The sequence below is a fragment of the Passer montanus genome, unplaced genomic scaffold (assembly GCF_014805655.1).
Source record: "Passer montanus isolate IOZ18808 unplaced genomic scaffold, ASM1480565v1 scaffold10, whole genome shotgun sequence".
Lineage (NCBI taxonomy): Eukaryota > Metazoa > Chordata > Aves > Passeriformes > Passeridae > Passer > Passer montanus.
Window position 1 is genome coordinate 34364157 of NW_024356505.1, and position 12210 is coordinate 34376366.

Sequence of the window (12210 nt, forward strand, 5' to 3'; positions counted from 1 at the left end):
TTGAAGGATAAGGTTGGTAAAATGGGAGGTCACTTTTTCCTCAAGTGAAAGTGAACAGTGAGGTTTGTGAACAAAACCACAGTCTTTCCCTCCACAACGCTTCTTCAGGGAAGGCATCACTTCCAGGTTCTCTGTTCACTCCCCAGGCAGCCTCTGTGGTCTCTCTCACCAGCCAGCAGCTCACTCCTGGCCTTGAGTGGGACACAACTAAGATGCAGATGGTCTGCTTTGGGGCTGGTGCCTCATGTGCTAAAGTGAAGTACTGAGGCACAAAACTATGAAATTTCCTTGGAAAGACAGTGCCAGTATTTATGTACTGTGGTGTTAATGTTCAGAAATTCCTGGATGTGGTGTTTTTTGTGTCTAGCAGTAACAACAGAGTTACTTTTCAGCTGTGTGACAAGTAGAACAAGAGTAACACAATTTTGCACCTGCTTAGGATTATTTGGACTGTAAAATGTGCATCAGAGGATGCTGATTAGATTAATAAAATGTACCTGAATGCAACCTCCTGCTGTGTCTAGGTTGTAAGTGCTCTTCTGCTCAGTGGAACTGTGTTCTCAGGTGAAATAACACAAGGGTCCATTGCTGCTGTCATAGCAAGAACCTAATTGAAAACCAAGAGGAAATACTGTAGGAAGAGGTGTGGGCTTTTCTAAATGTATGTGACTTTATTGTTTGGACCATGTCCAGCCTGTCTCAGAATAATAAAACTGGAGAAGATTCCTTCATCTATAAGGGTACACATGAAAACTTATAAAACTAAACTTCCTTTCTGCTCCAGATCTGAAGCAACCTCTTGCCTCTTAGGTAAATCCATAGATGGCCATCTTTCATTTCTAAGAAGGGAACTCCAAATGAGGTAGTTTTATTTTGCACAGAATAGTTAAAAATCTGCTGAGACAGAGAGGATGTGAGGAACTATTCAATGTTGTTGCTAGAATTTCCATCACTCAGAGCAAGGGTTTTCACTCTGATCTGCTGTTCTTCCCTAGCAGGATGTTGGACTGTGCAATCGAGGAGGTTGTTCCTTTTGGATGCTTTTGAAATGAATGTGTTTCTATACTTTTGGGGGTGTTTTTGGAAGGAAACAAGTTATTTTAGCCTTGTTGGAAAGCTTGAAAAAAGAACTGGAGCTACTGGGGATGACAATGAAGGCAGTAGGGGTGTGGGTTAGGTTGTTGAGAGAATTGCTTAGGAGGGCTTGGAGATGTTTGGAGGCTTCCTTGAGCATTGCATTGTTCACATTAATTACCCTTGGGCACTTTGAGTTTAGGAGAGGGTTGGTTCTTAGTTGTTGGGACTAGAAAAGCAGATGATGGATCCATTATCAGGCTTTTATGAACAACAGGTATTTATGATCCTTGACTGCTTGCAACAAAGTTTGTGATAGTACAGGAGATAACTTATTTACTGAATTTAGTAAACACCATCATTTCAGAAATAGGAATGTGAATATTGCCATGGAAGATGTTTATGTTCTCTGTTGGGTGTAGAAAAGCATATGAGAGATCCATTATCAGGCTTTTATGAACAAGTATTTATGATCCTTGACTGCTTGCAACAAAGTTTGTGATAGTACAGGAGATAACTTATTTACTGAATTTAGTAAACACCATCATTTCAGAAATAGGAATGTGAATATTGCCATGGAAGATGTTTATGTTCTCTTCATAATTTTTTAAAAAAATTCTTCAATGTTGTGTGTGTCATGTAGTGAAACATGGTGCACTAAAACTGTAGACCAGGTTATTGGGCTTAATGATCTCCCAAGTGATAAATTTTTAAAAACATTATGGTCACTCAGCATAGTTGTCATGGTAATTCCAGTCCCTGTTCACAACTACTTAAAACTGCTCAATATTCTTCCACAACCATTCATGGTCTTCAAATTATTTAAAAAGGGAGTATTGCTGTTTCAGCTTTCCCATGGTAGTTAAGATATCTGTGCTTTTCTCTCTTCGCATCCAGCTGTCAAAGTATGTGGAGGTTTGCATTTGCATAAAGAGGTTTTTTAGTTTTCTTTCCCCAGAAGAGGTTCTATTTTTACAAAAACTGTGGGAAGAGATTTGGACGTTTTGGCATTCTAATACTACAGTGCAACTGCTCTAAATACCTATTTTTAAAATCAACATAATGTCTTTAACCCACATTAGGGTAAAATAGCATTATTTTAGATACTGTAGATAGAATCAGTTCTATTACTGACTGCCATAACTAATACCAAATACAAAAGCTTTATGGAGATCCTAAGTCAATAGGGAGAATGCTGCAATACATCATGTAAAAGCAGTTATTTTATTTTTCCCAGCATATGAAAACAGGAGTTCCAGATTTCTGTTCTGAATTGTAATTTGGGATGAGATCTGGAGTCATACTATGATGCATCAATATCCTGGGAGCAAAATTATGGATGAAGGATTTTGAAATCTGTTGATTTTTTGGGAAGATTTTTGTTCCTTTCCAAGAAGATTAACCCGTTTGCACTTTTTTGGTATCAACTTAGTAATGTCAAAAGTAATAAAAAGATGGCTAAAAGCACAAGGCTGCAAACAGGAGAATTATTTTCATAGGCTACTTCCTGGAGAAGTGAAAAAAATAAGAACTTTTGCTATTAACAAATTTTACCATTCTACTTAGATATTGCAGGTTTTTCCTTGTGAAAAGCCTTGAACATATTTTTCTACCCAGAGGAGCAAATATGCACAAAGACTTGTTTGGATATGTATTCTCAATTTTGTTTCATACGTCTATTATGTGTTCCTCCTTTAGGATTCCTCCTCCTCCTCCTTCTCCTGCTGTATATTTTTTTCCAAGGCATTTTCAGGGCTGGGAAAAAATCGGGACACAAATTTCCAGTACGCAGTGCGGCGTTTATGGAAATGCCTGATTTTCTCTGAACTGTAAATTCTAAATAATGATAAGTGGAATTACTGCTGTAATTATCTTTCTGTAGGGAACATTTCTAACTTGAAATATAAAGCCTGCCTATTAAATAACATTTATCAGGAATGTTTCCTTAGGCATAGATTTCAGAATTGTATTTTATTTTTATCTTGAGCAAGATCTGACTCTGCACCGTTTGTTAGAGACAGGGAGAATAACTAGAACAGGCAAATGCCTCATAGGCAACAGGAAAGCCAGTGGAGAGATGAAAGATGAGCTTCCAGCAGCTGCAGAAAGGATATACACTTCAAGGGTGCCCTATAAGCCTTATAAAGCAATAAAGGAAGGAAAACAACATTATGAAGGGTCCTAACAGTCATAAAATTCCAAAAATGGCAAGGATTGCTTTCATTATATAAAGTGTTCGTTAAAGCTTTAAATAATGAAATAAACCCTTGACACTGAGAATGGAAACCTTCACTGTTCCACCAGCCTCTGTTTACTTTACACTAATCCAGGCCATAAAAGTAGTGCTGTGCAAATTCCCCGTTCCGGGGCAGCTCCGGGATGCCCGAGGACCACACAGCTCCCCGGCTTCCAAGGGGTCTCAGCAGCTTGCCCAGCTCCTGGCCCCGTGCCACCCCTCTGGCAGACACTGCTGCTCCCCAGCCCAGCCAGCCCAGAGAAAGTCTGAGTCACAAAATCCCTGGGATTGTTTTAATTGGCTTAAATTAGGTGTTTCGGGGTTCCTTTTGGGGGATTTCCCCCACGTCCCCGGATTTCTTTTCCTTTCTATTGAAGCCCAAGAGTATTTTGGGTGTTAGAAAAATGTGCTGAAGACTTTGGGACCAGAAAGTAAGTGGGGAAATTCATTAAGGGTCTTCTGGGATTCAAGGTGGAGATACTAAAAAATGGCTTCCATACAAATTTATTTGCTGCTCACATACTTCTTTAAAATATTAGAATTGAAATTAAAACTATGCACTTAGTATGCAGCAGACACTTAATTTCTCTATCAAAAGAATGGGAAGAAAGTATTTATTTTGAACAGGAATATTTTCCAAATTCAGAAGACCTTGAATCTCTTATTTAAGCCCTGTTAAAATAGTTTACCTTCTCTGTTAATAGCATAATCTGTTTAAATATTTTCTCCTGAATTAGAACCCTCTTTAGGAAACATAATAAGCTTCACATTGTAAATACACATGGAACACTCTGCCTTATCTTTCACTGAAATTCAGCCATTTTCTGCTTTGCTTGCAACAAACAGGAACAAAATGTACCCTTGGGGGAAAAGGGAAATTCAGATATAGGTGGGTAAAATTGTCACCTTTAAAAAAAATTGAAAACTTTAAGCTACAGCATAATCTCCTTAAAGGCACTTGAACAGTTCTGTAATTTATGGCACTGGTTGCAGTGAAAGTGTGGGATCCCATTAATTGTTCTGCCCACTGCCAGAGTTTGCCATTTGTTTCTTCATCCTCATTCTGAGCAGTTTTCTGAGATTCTGCTGTAGCTGAACATCAATTTTTAAAAGACATTGAAAAAGAAAATTACTCCTGATATATATATTTGTGTTCTTGTATGTGTTACGTGATATATTTGTGGAGCTCTGGTATCTCTGTACTTGCACCCTCCAAAATGAAATCTTTTGTCTCTTGGCATATTTTTGGGAGACCAGACAGGGAGACTGTCTGCATCATGAGTGGGAGAAGTAAATGACTCACAGTTCTCTTTATGAGGAGCTTTGTTTCATTCAAATCCCTCTTGCCAAGATGCTGACACTGAATTTGAGTCATCAGCAATAAACAAGTCGTACAGAAAATTGAATCTTTAGAGGGCAGAAAATCATGGGCAAAAGAAAGACACTCACCAGTGAGCTCTGTGTTAGTGTGTGCTTGAGAGGAGTTATTGATTGCATTATTTCCCGTGGTGGATTTTTCCATAAGTGCCTTAAACTAATTCAAAGTCCCAGCCTGAAATTTCATTTTGAAAACATGTATGTGTAGTGAAAACAGCAGCATCAGTCAGGCTTTGATATTGTGGAGTATAAAATTGAGTTTTCATTACAGTAAATCAGGTGATTTTGGCCCCTGGTTTTGTCATGAGCTTTTTACCTATGCTGTGTCATGAAAGGCTGAGATCAGAAAGCATTTTTTTGCATCTTCCAGGAAAAAAGATGTGAAATTTAGCTTGTATTGGGGTTTGTTATTTCTTTTTCCTCCCCTGTATAATGCAATAATTTTGAATAAATTTACTTCATATATCATGGTGGCAGTTCTTCAGGACTGCACGTTTTTGTTTTCAGAAGTGATAATAGATGAGCTAATAGCTATTTCAGTTGAAAAATGAAACTTTTGTACTATATAAACTCTAAGAACTTTAGTGAAAGCAGCACAGCACCTTATTTTCTGTGGTACTGCTCTTTCTAACCATTCTCAGCTTAGGAAGTGGAAATGCTTCAAAGAAGGGTGGAAATGCACAGATATTTTCATGTTTAATAACCTTCATATTTTCACATTGAATAACTTTCCCTTCAAGAAAACACTAAGAAGTGAACAATTTGCTGATTACAAAATGTACCTTTTCATTTTTGGTTTAAGGTGTGATTCAGTGTAGGACATGACATACAAATGGATGGAGTTGACTCACGCAGAGGCCCAGACAGAACATAGGATAATGGGAATGACTTCAACATTTGTAGGCATTTCTTGCTCCTCAAAGTGTCTTGCCCAATGTGGAGGATCCCCAGGGGCTCTCCATTACCTGGCGCTCCTTTCTCGCTCGTGACGGGTTTGTGCTGTAGTTAAATTGCTCTGACCTGCCTGTCCCGGCTTTAGACCATTGTCTCTGTAATGAGGCAGAAATCCAGCACTTTGGAAGGAAGGAGGAAAACCCAGCAATTTTTCAAAGGAAGAACAGTGTCTAATGCAAGCAGTAGCAGTTGTGATGAGCATAGTCGAATGAACTTGCGCTCCGGCGCGGCTTTGCTAAATATAGCTACAGAGGACTTGTTGTCTGCGGGCACTGGTGTCGGAGAGCATTGCCATCTGCAGCTGGGAAAGCAGCAGAAACAGGGGCACAAATCACAAATAAAAGAGATGGCAGTGGGATTACAGACTGCCAGAGCCCTGGTCCTGCACTTGGCTCAACTGGGCTACCTTGCTCCTTGGAGGGGTGGGTGGTCTTTAGTTCATGCTGTCCTTTTCATTGTAAACGTGGCATTTTCCCTCTTGTGCCTGGAGAGACTGTCCAAGGCTTATTTCCATGGAAATGAACTTGTTTTGGTGAAGGAGGGTCAGTGTACTGCATGCCTATTCAGCAGCCCTTGGACAGCCAGTTTTAAACATGGGAAAAGCAGGGTAACATTTGCTCACTGTTGGCATATTCAGGTCTCTCAGGGTTGTGCTTTGCTCTCCCCTGCTGGCCTTGGGCACAGGACCCCCCCAGGAATACACCTGTGGCCTCCCATGGTGGAAACCTGTCAGATCACCAGTGGAGGTGAGGAAGAAAATAGCAACGTGTCCAGGGGAAAAAAACCTGGAGAGTGTGATGGAAACAGGAGGCCGAGATCCTTGGGTGCTGTGCAGTGAATGCAGCCTGGGAGGAAGGGAGTGAGAAGGAGGGCAGGGGCTGGGACCAGCTGTGGGATGAAGCTGAGAAGAAGCAGAGCTGGACTGAGCACTTGGGAGCAGAGCCAAGGCCAGGGGATGGGACGAGAGCCATGGCAGAAGGCAGACAGGCAGAGCAGAGGCCTGCAGGGAGCTGCTAAATGGAGATGCCACCTTTCAGCTGTGTGCCTTTATGTGATGGTGTCTTGTCCCAGGGACACCTCTCCTCAGAGTGCCCTGCAGCCTTGTGCTCCTTCTGCTCCCTCATGTCCTTAGTGCTGGAGCCTTGTCATCATCCATTCATCCATGATCTGGCTTTTCCTTAAACCCATTGCCAGCCTTGTCTCCTGTGCAAGGAGATCTAAATTTGTAGAGGCTTTGGAGAGTGGTGGAAAACCCAAAGCCATTCTGTCTGTTCAAAGGACATTGTGGGAAATGTCCACATTTCCCCTCCTTGAGTCTTCTTGCTCTTCAAGAGAAGAGTTAGTTAAAAAGAGAAAGGTACCATAAATCCTTTCTTCTTAGGGCAAGAAAGTATAGTTCTAGTTATGCTGTTGATACTCTCAAAAAGCCAAGATTAAATGCAGCGTTGCACTGTGGAAGAACATAAGCTAGGTGGACCTAACTAGAAAGGGGTTGGCTCCCCAGATTATAGATGTAAAATTCTCATTCCTTTGCAAAGGAACAAAGGACATAGTCCAAAGGTCTTAGTATTGTATTGAGAAAACTACAGTGAAAGGTGATTTGTGATAAGAACAGGGTTTAAGCTCACCTAACCTTTGGTGAGTTATGCTTAGTATATCTTTAGAGCTTACACAATGAATTCAACATAGCTTTGAAATGCAGTAGATTTACATATGTCATAATATTTTAATGGTTAATGAGCTATTGTTTATAATCTAAAGTCAGTCTACCTGAAAAAAACCCACAAATTAATATGAATAGCATCAAATGTTCACATTGAATAACTTTCCCTTGAATAATACACTAAAAAGTGAACAAGCAGCTACTTCCAGAATGTACCTTTTCATTTTTGGTTTAAGGTGTGATTCAGTGTAGGACATGACATACAAATGGATGGAGTTGACTCACGCAGAGGCCCAGACAGAACATAGGATAATGGGAATGACTTCAACATTTGTAGGCATTTCTTGCTCCTCAAAGTGTCTTGCCCAATGTGGAGGATCCCCAGGGGCTCTCCATTACCTGGCGCTCCTTTCTCGCTCGTGACGGGTTTGTGCTGTAGTTAAATTGCTCTGAGCTGCCTGTCCCAGCTTTAGACCATTGTCTCTGTAATGAGGCAGAAATCCAGCACTTTGGAAGGAAGGAGGAAAACCCAGCAATTTTTCAAAGGAAGAACAGTGTCTAATGCAAGCAGTAGCAGTTGTGATGAGCATAGTCGAATGAACTTGCGCTCCGGCGCGGCTTTGCTAAATATAGCTACAGAGGACTTGTTGTCTGCGGGCACTGGTGTCGGAGAGCATTGCCATCTGCAGCTGGGAAAGCAGCAGAAACAGGGGCACAAATCACAAATAAAAGAGATGGCAGTGGGATTACAGACTGCCAGAGCCCTGGTCCTGCACTTGGCTCAACTGGGCTACCTTGCTCCTTGGAGGGGTGGGTGGTCTTTAGTTCATGCTGTCCTTTTCATTGTAAACGTGGCATTTTCCCTCTTGTGCCTGGAGAGACTGTCCAAGGCTTATTTCCATGGAAATGAACTTGTTTTGGTGAAGGAGGGTCAGTGTACTGCATGCCTATTCAGCAGCCCTTGGACAGCCAGTTTTAAACATGGGAAAAGCAGGGTAACATTTGCTCACTGTTGGCATATTCAGGTCTCTCAGGGTTGTGCTTTGCTCTCCCCTGCTGGCCTTGGGCACAGGACCCCCCCAGGAATACACCTGTGGCCTCCCATGGTGGAAACCTGTCAGATCACCAGTGGAGGTGAGGAAGAAAATAGCAACGTGTCCAGGGGAAAAAAACCTGGAGAGTGTGATGGAAACAGGAGGCCGAGATCCTTGGGTGCTGTGCAGTGAATGCAGCCTGGGAGGAAGGGAGTGAGAAGGAGGGCAGGGGCTGGGACCAGCTGTGGGATGAAGCTGAGAAGAAGCAGAGCTGGACTGAGCACTTGGGAGCAGAGCCAAGGCCAGGGGATGGGACGAGAGCCATGGCAGAAGGCAGACAGGCAGAGCAGAGGCCTGCAGGGAGCTGCTAAATGGAGATGCCACCTTTCAGCTGTGTGCCTTTATGTGATGGTGTCTTGTCCCAGGGACACCTCTCCTCAGAGTGCCCTGCAGCCTTGTGCTCCTTCTGCTCCCTCATGTCCTTAGTGCTGGAGCCTTGTCATCATCCATTCATCCATGGTCTGGCTTTTCCTTAAACCCATTGCCAGCCTTGTCTCCTGTGCAAGGAGATCTAAATTTGTAGAGGCTTTGGAGAGTGGTGGAAAACCCAAAGCCATTCTGTCTGTTCAAAGGACATTGTGGGTAAGACCCTTTCCCCTCCTTAAATCTGCTTGCTTGTCAAGAGAAGAGTTAGGATTTATGGTACCTTTCTCTTTTTAACTTTCTTCCTAGGGCAAGAAAGTACAGTTCTACTTATGCTGTTGATACTCTCAAAAAGCCAAGATTAAATGCAGCATTGCACTATGGAAGAACATGAGCTAGGTGGACCTAACTGAAAAGGGGTTTGCTCCCCAGATTATAGATTTAAAATTCTCCCATTCCTTTGCAAAAGAAGGAAGGACATAGTCCAAAGGTCTTAGTATTGTATTGAGAAAACTACAGTGAAAGGTGATTTGTGATAAGAACAGGGTTTAAGCTCACCTAACCTTTGGTGAACTATGCTTAGTATATCTTTAGAGCTTACACAATGAATTCAACATAGCTTTGAAATGCAGTAGATTTACATAGTCTTCTTGCTCTTCAAGAGAAGAGTTAGTTAAAAAGAGAAAGGTACCATAAATCCTTTCTTCTTAGGGCAAGAAAGTATAGTTCTAGTTATGCTGTTGATACTCTCAAAAAGCCAAGATTAAATGCAGCGTTGCACTGTGGAAGAACATAAGCTAGGTGGACCTAACTAGAAAGGGGTTGGCTCCCCAGATTATAGATGTAAAATTCTCATTCCTTTGCAAAGGAACAAAGGACATAGTCCAAAGGTCTTAGTATTGTATTGAGAAAACTACAGTGAAAGGTGATTTGTGATAAGAACAGGGTTTAAGCTCACCTAACCTTTGGTGAACTATGCTTAGTATATCTTTAGAGCTTACACAATGAATTCAACATAGCTTTGAAATGCAGTAGATTTACATATGTCATAATATTTTAATGGTTAATGAGCTATTGTTTATAATCTAAAGTCAGTCTACCTGAAAAAAACCCCACAAATTAATATGAATAGCATCAATCATGATAAATAAAGCATGGTACTTCCCCGGAGTATATGATACTCTTGACTTCCTTCCACCTCAAAATGGTGAAAGTGATGCTACAATGAAAATGGTAGAGATTTTATATTTTGCTTTTGCGTGTTTTTATAGTTGGTGACTTGGGAAATGATGGGCATGATGATAGAAAATTTAGTGATAATTGCAAATTAATTTGCTGTTTGCTCCTGGAAACTGAAATATTTCCATAAAAAAAAGTCTCAAAAACTCATTTTACTAGTGATTTTTGTTGGTGGTGTCTGTGGTCTGGGGAAGGAATTACTCTTGTTTCTGCTCAGAGTAGTTCTTTAATGGTGAACTTCAAAAGAATAAGTCTGGATACCAATTTGAATAAAAGATTATTACAGACAAGAGTTAACACTTGATTTTGATCTTTCTCACTTTGGTGTCAAATGACTGGTTTGTGTCATTTCATTCCATTAAGACAATATAGGTTTATAAACTAGGGGAAGAAACTTTAAGGCAGGAATGGGTGCAGATTGCATGAGCCATGTCTGGAATGTATAGCTTGAGGTATTGATTTGCATGTGTGTGTACTACCATGTGAGTGGAAGAGTAACCAATAGTCAGGCACCTGCTGTTATTAGTTTCATATCTAAAATGTCATTTCCAGCTTGCACATACCACAGGGGAGCTGTGGTTCTCGCCAGGGTACCTCTGCTCTCCTAAAAGAGCAATAGTAAAATAAAAAAGTAAAATTTTTACTCAGGCTGTGTCTGGAATGCATGAGACTTTGGTGTTCATGAGCACAGGAAGTTAATAGTAATTTGTTTAGCAACAGTTTGAAAGAAAAAATTCTTCACGTTTTATAATTTTCACATAAAAGCAAACACATTTTTCATTAAAACATTTTAATGAAGTGGTATCTATTGTTACTGTCTGGTTTGTGAGGAGCTGGTGATTACAACGAAGAGGGAGCTTGTTTCACTAGCTTGAACACATGCCAGAAGTGTTCAAAATGGGAAGAAATGTGCTTGAAAAGTCAGTGGGTTTGAACTTTAAAGCTTAGGACCTCTTGCCAAGTCTGCCACTTCTTCCCTGAGTAAATACGGGAATGTTATCATTTGAAGTGCTCCAGTCTCTCTCTCCTCATTTAAAAACCCAGATATTTTAGCCACTTCTTTTGTAGAGCAGTTTGAGATATGGTCGTGAAGACTATAGGTGTTATTTTAAGGACTGTTTTTGAAGCAGAGGTGAGAGGTTGGCTCAGGACACTGTCACAGAGAGCTTTGCAGAATTTTGCCTCCTTATTGCTTACTGGAACCATTCCTAAGAAAAGGTGTTTCAGCAAGGCATAGCAATTAAAGATGTTTTTATGTAGTTATTGATTTCAGACCAGCAGACATTGGTGCTAATTTAGCACCCATTTACCAGAGCAGCTGGGACTGGAATGAGTGTGTTGTTCCCTTGGCAAACAATGTCCTTAGGTAAAGGTTGAGCACAGGGATGGAGCAGCACAAACAGGCTCACGTTGCCATGTCCAGCTGAACACTGCAGTCAAAGCTCCTCTTCTTTTTTGAAGTTTCAACCCTCCTAAGCCCTCAACCTTTACCAGTATAAAAGTCCAGCATTGCAAGTGAGCTTTAACTGCATGATGAGTCTCACAATAACAGATAGGCCTATTGATAGGGCAGAGAATATGGTGTTATTTTAAAAAATATTTGAATTTTTAGTTTCTGGAGTAGCTTATATTGAACACAAGCATATATGCATGTATTAAATTTGATATTTAGCTTCAGAGTCAGGACTGTATTATTCCTGCTTTGGTGCCAAACTTCTCCCAAAATGTAAGAAGACTAAAAGAATATGTTTTGTTCTACATGACTAATTATGCGTCATTTTTTGCTGGAAAACTTTTACAGAAAAATGCTGTTTAGTCTTTATATTAAAAAAACATAGCTTACCTATGGGGAAGCTTGAGGCTCAGTGAAGTGTCACTTTAATTGAATTTAGGAAATACAGATGTTTGCCTCCAAATATTTTTTTTGATACTTCAGTGGAAATCCAGACAAAGAGTCTTTATGGTACTATTTTCTAGTGGATCTGTTGTAGCTCTGTTTTGTTTTTGTTTTGTTCCTCAGTACTGCTCAGAAATTAGCTAAAACATTTTTATTGCAGAAATGATATAGCAGCAGTTTCAAGTCTTTTGTGCCTTACATGCTCGATTAGAAAAATCCCATTAATGATAGAAAATGCTAATCAGTGATGTGTTTTGCCAGCCACTACAAGCCCACACATTCTATATAATCCATTGTTTATTAACCTGATGAA

General features: G+C 40.6%; 1 protein-coding gene across 5 annotated transcripts in view; it reads left to right on the forward strand.

Moving 5' to 3' along the window:
* Nucleotides 1-12210, forward strand: part of DIP2C (disco interacting protein 2 homolog C) — a 310372-nt gene that overhangs the window by 154489 nt on the left and 143673 nt on the right. The gene's annotated exons all lie outside the window — the stretch shown is intronic.